A 7,057-nucleotide genomic window follows, 5' to 3' on the forward strand; every position below is an offset into this window, starting at 1 on the left:
ATGTCACATCACTGAGTTCTGAGACACAGATGTTGGTCTCCTTCCGCTAGCTCTGGTCTCAGTGCCGCTAAAAACTTCTTCATTGTAGCTGACACTGACCTCATTTTTTTAGCTTCCTGTCTATTTTGTGTGTTTTCTGTCACCATTAAATGAGTCAATATATGAGACTACTAGTAATTGTTTAGATTAGTTGTCGTCAAAGGGACAGAGGCAATGGACATGATAGAGGTGGTATTTACTACAGGGGTGCACAAGATACTACATTGGCAGTAAATATTAGAAAATGAATTTATGCTTTTAAAGTCTGGCTTATGTTGTGTTTTTATGTGCATAATATAGCGGTACAAGAGTACACATACATAACTTGTGTATGTGTAAAACAACAATACTGTGTATTATGAAGGATTTTAATTTCAATCTTTCAATCCCAATGCATTTATTTAACTATCCATGCATCCCACAAATAATTTTAGCACATATTTTTTTGTCCAGCACTATGGTAAGCACTGAGAATACATTAGTAACCAAAATAAACACAAGCCCTCCATTCGAAGATCACAGTCTACTTGGAATGGTATTTCTAGGAACCTGGCTTAGTCTGGGAGGAGGAGTTGTCAAGAAAGGCTTTTAACATTACTCTTTTATGGTTTTTCTTTGAATAAACCTCTTTGAATAAACGGGAATACATTTTATAATATTCTCTAATGAATTGTCCCATAGAGCATAATTTTTACAGTTTATATTTCTTAGAAAAGGGTAAGTAATTTTTTTCTCATACATTGAGACTTGGATTTCCAAACCTCTGGTACTGTTGCACACAAGCACCCATGCTTTCGCGCACACACACGCATCTATATAGAACAGTTAATGCTTTTTTCTTGATAAGAAGAACAGAGAGAAAAGAGGAGATAAATTTGCTGATAGAAATATATTTGAACTTTTGAATATTAAACATCTAAGTTAGATAAATGTAATTAAAATTTTAAAGAAAATGATTTTTCATGAAGTACATCTCCTTCAAAAAGTAGGTGAATTTTAGTTTTAAATTATTACAGTAAAAGTGTTATTAATCATTGTACTGTGCCTAAAATATATTAGGCACATATATTTCATTATATCAGTCATAAATAGATGAATTGAGTCCATAATTATCTTAAATGATTATTCTATTTACATGCAAAACCAGAGTATGAATTGAGAATGAAATATAACAATGAATAGTGAAATTTTCCTTCAACACCAATCCACATTGTTTCTCTCTTTATATACATATTATTGTATGCTCTTTTAAAAAACTATGGAAGTGTAGTTTTTATTTTTATTTTTTTTTTTGCAATGCTGTCCTGGCTGTTTTCTATATTTATTCTTCTGTATAAATTTATTTTACTTAAAATAAATTTATTATTTTTATAATTATTATAAATGTTTATTTATAAAAAGTCAAAACTATAAAAATAGAGTCAAAGAAGAATATAAAAATATAATAAAAATCTCAACCCCACATGAGAATATAATTGTTTCATAGCTTATCCTTCTAGACCCGTCTATACATTCATATCCTTGCAGACGTAAATGCGCAATCTTATAAATGGCATCATGTTATACATTACTCTTGAATCTGGCATTTTACTCCAGTATTTTACATGTATTAAATCTATTTCATATATAAGGATTTTAATTCTTTGTCATGTACTTATATTACGTGCATTACAATTTTTTTAATATCTCCTTTATTGTTCCATTTTCTAGAAACAAGTGAAATGTTTAGAATATACTATACTTCTAGGATTTAAAATGTATTTGTATTTCCTTTTAGTAATTTTATTTTTGCTCTTTACATTTGAATCTTTGGTTCACATAGAAACTCTTCTGGGAAAGAATATAGGGATCCAGGTTTAAATTATTTCTTCCCTATTATTTTGGATTGCCACATTTGCCTGTTGTATATTTGCCTAGATTTCTACATAATTTCCATTGATCTCTATCTAATTCTGTGCCAGTACCTTGATTTTAATTAGTTCAGCTTTTTAATATCAGGAAGGATAATTCCCATCTTTATTTTGATTGTTAAAATTTTCCCAAATTACTCTTCCAGATAAACTTTAGAAGAATTCTGGCAACATAAAATAGCATTCTTTGGGGATTTTACTTTGGTCACATTGGATTTATAAACTGACTTACGAGAAAATTGATAGTTTCACAATATTGAGTTCTTATAGTAAAGAAAAAAGCTCTTCATTTATTCAGTTTTTTCCATTGCATTATTTAATAGAGTTATGTAATATCCCTTCTGTAGGAGCATCACATTTCTCATCAAATCAAGATTTTTGTTGTTTAGAGTGAGTTTGAACTTTACTTTTCATTTCTAAGTTTCTGTTTCTTTAGAAAAGCTGTTGATTTTTTATTAGGTTTTCAAAAGGACTTCTTTTTGTGTTGTTATTTAGAATCGGTACAGGTGAGCTTTTATTGTAAATCTGGAAGAAAAATTTCAGATCATTACTTATACATTATAATTGTTTCTAAAATATTCATAAAATAAGTGTGCTCAACTAACAAATGTATAGAACTGAAAACAGTTGCTTTAAAAATTAAATTAGTTTTATAATATATAAAATTATAAAACCGCAATATGGAAAGGTAATACTTATTTACAATTTTGATGATGTAGGGAGGAATACTGAGTTCAGGAAATATTTCTCCATAACAAATCAACATCCTCCCAAGAAATATGAACTTCGGTAGCCTGAAGGAATGAAGAAAAAATGATGGGACATGATTTGGGGAGGTGATTTGAGACCAGTTTGTGAAAGATAATCGGAAGTTGGAATTTGAAGGTAGAAACAACAGGCTCTTGTGACTTTTAAAAGACAGAGAGTGAGAAAGGAAAAGTGTTAAGACGTGTTTGGGGAGGCTGGTGGATGACAGTGTCATTGGATGAGATGAATAACATAGGAGATTGTTGAGTTTTGTTTGGGTCATGTTAGCATGGTGGTAGGTGATAGGGTAGTGATAAGACACATAGTTGATGATGCCAAGTGGAACGATGGGGAAAGATGGGAACTGGTGACAAAGATTGGTCATTTAGATGATAGTTGCCTTTAGATGATAGTTGAAGCCATGGAAAGATAAATTTTATCCTAATTGAAAAAAATTATGGTAGAGTTTTATATATTTTCAATAAGTACCGTGATCTTCCATTTACCTACAATCTATTTAGGATGCCCATTATTCATATGCCAGCGGACTGAAGAATAAATGAAGCATTTTGGATTAAATGACCCAGAAATGAAACCCAAAACTATAAAAATTCATATTTTTCTGACTTTCTGGCTAATGCTTTCTGCATTTACTTCTCCTTCCTTTCCTTTTTTTTTCTTTCTTTTTTTTTTTTTTTTCCTTTTCTGACCTTATTTTTCTTCTGGTTGCTCTTTTCGTTACATGAGCTGGCTTAGTTAAGTATTTGAGTTTAAAGCTTAGAGCAGTTTAAGAGTTTCCAAAGCATTTTTAGATCCACTACTGAACTATAATATCACATAGGTAATGAAGTATTGCTTTCAGAGTACAATTTGCCTGAAGGAAATAATTTATAGCAAAAGATAATAAAAGGAGTTTTCCTGGTTAAGGATTTATGGATCCTTTCCGGGGAGCTCAGTAAGTTGGAACATATTTTAAACTGAAAAAAAGAAATTACATACAGTTTCATTTTACCCTACAAGATTCAAATCCACTTTTCAAACTGGCTATATGACAGAGTATATATCTGGTTTTGCTGTTTATAGTTATAACTTAAATGTCCTAAGTCTTAGGAACAATTTCTACTATATAGAGAGAGTATTCCCGTAATGAATTGTAGTTAATTTTTCAAATTTTAAATGGAATCTTCAAATTTAAATGAGAAAATATTTCAGGATATTCTCAATGCAATGACAAACCAGTAGTGAAATCCCTGTGGATCATGCTCTCTCTCTCTCTCCAAAGTCTCTCAAAATTGCATTTGAAAAATCTTTGAGTTTATGAGTATCTTTCCAAGAATTCTTCAACTCATTTCACAGAAATGATTTAGAAGCATTTGTTCATTTATTCTCTCATTCAACAAATATTTATTGAGCCCTACTGTGTCCCAGGTGCTGTCCCAAGTGGTAAAGATATGAAACCAAAATACCATGGAGGGTTTATATTTTTGTGAGTGAGATAAATGGTAAGCAATCACATATAGAAATGTACACATAAAATTTCAGGAATGGGGCACCCCCGGTGGCGCAGCGGTTTAGCGCTGCCTGTAGCCCGGGGTCTGATCCTGGGCACTCGGGATCGAGTCCCGTCGGGCTCCGTGCATGGAGCCTGCTTCTCCCTCTGCCTGTGTCTCTGCCTCTCAGTCTCTCTCTCTCTGAATAAATAAATTTAAAAAAATACTTAAAATTTCAGGAATGATCAATAGATTACATATATATACATGCACACTATATCTAATATATAATTTTTAATTATGTACAATTATATATAACATAAATATACATAATATATATATAAATTCTTTAATGATTGGTGTTTATATGTTTAGTAAATTTAGTTTGTGAAAAGACCCATGAAAAAATGTATATTTTTTCAATACAAGGAAGAATCTACTGCAATGAAAGTTAGTAACTCCATTTCAGAGGATAGTTTCATAACTTATTAGTGAAAGAAGGGGACACTGGATATCACTGCACACTGAAAAATAGATAAAGTTGGGCAGCCCGTGTGGCTCAGCAGTTTAGCGTTGCCTTCAGCCCAGGGCCTGATCCTGAAGTCCTGGGATCGAGTCCCACATCGGGCTCCCTGCATGGAGCCTGCTTCTCCCTCTGCCTGTATCTCTGCCTCTCTCTGTGTCTCTCATGAATAAATACATAAATAAAATCTTTAAAAAAATAGATAAAGTTCGGAGAGATTAAGAACTGCTTTATATGTGCCTGTTATGTTTTGGGAATAGTAATGGTAATGGAAATTTTACTTCCATCAGTTCATTTAATCCTTCCAACAAAACTGTATTAAAAAAAATCATTATCCTCATCTCATGGTAAGACAGATTAAAACCTAAAGAGGCCAAGTGACTTCCCCAAGGTCTACCTAGTAAATAAATACAAATTTGGGATTTAAACTCCATTGTGCTTCTATATTCACTTGGATGACTACTGGGGAAAAAGAGAATTATGGTTTAGGAATAAGAACTTTACTTTTAATAATAGGTAGAGTATTTCTTAGCAGCCTACTAAAAATTCTGCCATGGTTAATACAAAGGTTAAAATGTCCCTTATTGGTTGCATCATTTATGCTGCCTACTGAACCATGCTAAAGCTTGTGACTTAAACTAGCAGTTTATTTAACCTTTTATTCTATAGGTCAACAGTTTGGACTTAGCTGGATGGCTCTTCCTGTCTTGATCAGATTTTCTCATGCAGAGAGTAGCTCTGTTTCTGAGAGTTGTCTAACTGTTGGCTGGGCAGTAGGACAATGAGGCTATTGGGTCATATGCTTCTCGTCATCCACAGGCTGGCTTCAGTTTGTTTACATGTTACCTCCCCGAAGTTTTGAGAGAGAAAGGAGGCATGCAAAGTATCATGAGAACTAGGTCCAGAACTGGTGTATTGTTACTTCAGTCATTTATCTCTTGGCCAAAGCAAGTCACAAGGCTAGTTCAAATTCAAAGAAGATGGGAGAAGCTACAAAGTAACATCATAAAAGGGGCATACAGATAGGTAGGTTTGAGGAATTGTGGCTGTTTTGCAGTCTACCGCTTCAGGCAAAGACCTTTTCCTCTAGAGTGAATTAATCACATAGGAAACTAATTCTCAAAATTGCTATTTGACATCCACACAAATGTCTGTGTACAACTAAATGTATATGTATGTCTACACATATATCCACTAATGTAAGTTGTATTTCCACATGATGTACTTTTATTTCAAATGAATAAATATACTAAACTGAAATTACATCTCTTCTTTTGGAAGAGATGTCTTCACTACATTTTCTTTGGTCCCTTTTAAGAGTTTATACCTTTCCCATAGTAAACTCTCAACAAACATTGGGTGAATAATCCTTTGCAGGCTTTATGTAATCTTTTTCTTCCTTTAGTGTCAGAGAAAAAGAAGCAATTATCTATTCTTATATCACTCATGTTTGCCAATAAGGGGGATGACATGATTTTTTTTTAATAGATAACAGATTACCCCTCCAGAGTGTATAGTAGGCAGGAACATTTAGTTACACCATGGGTTCTCATAGTGGAGAATAATTAGTCTACTATTTCCTTTGGCAGAATCAAGCTTTATTTCTCCAGCTGGCTTTAAAAAAAAAAAAAAAAAAGAAGAAAAGACTTTCAAAATGTGCCAATATTAGACTTTGAAAGAAATAATAAAACTAATTCTTTCTCGAGCAGCTGAAAATGGGTTCTAATCCACTGGCCACTGATCTCATGATTATTATCTCTTGCCTTAAGTGCTTAATATGGTGACTACCTTGGGATGCAAAAAACAGAGGAAACAAACAAAAAATGTAATATTCTGTCCCTATCTATGGAGGGTAGATCACATGAAACCCATGAGATCTAGGCAGTCCCTGTGGAAATTCTAATCATTATGCCTTGCCTGGGATTTGAAAAGAGATTATACAGCCCCTGAGACTATATTTATCCTTTCTCCTACCCACCCCCACCCTATCCCATGCAGAAGCAACAATAAGATAAAGATGTAAATGGATTTGCAAAGATTATCTGCCTGTGGTTTCGTGGAGTTGGGTATGTGAATACCAATCCCATTTTATCACATAAATCTGATAAGGGAAGCAGATACTTAGAATAATTAATGATAATATTATAGACCAACCCTAAAATCTTAGTGACAATGCAAAGTACCTTTTTCTTGTATTATTTCTTTCTCATGTCATGGTCTGAGGAAGGTTGAGTGGCTCTTCTGTGTGGCTCTCCTTGAAGCACAAGACCCAGGCTTCTTTTATCTTATTGTGCCCACCATCTTGGATTCCTTTGTTTTTAACCAGAAGGCAAAGAAAGCTTGGAGAA

The 7,057-nt window shown here is 33.2% G+C and overlaps 1 protein-coding gene across 2 annotated transcripts in view; it reads left to right on the forward strand.

The window, feature by feature from the left end:
• Positions 1-7,057, forward strand: part of RAB3C (RAB3C, member RAS oncogene family) — a 265,300-nt gene that overhangs the window by 59,294 nt on the left and 198,949 nt on the right. The gene's annotated exons all lie outside the window — the stretch shown is intronic.

This window comes from Canis aureus, chromosome 5, assembly GCF_053574225.1.
Source record: "Canis aureus isolate CA01 chromosome 5, VMU_Caureus_v.1.0, whole genome shotgun sequence".
NCBI lineage: Eukaryota > Metazoa > Chordata > Mammalia > Carnivora > Canidae > Canis > Canis aureus.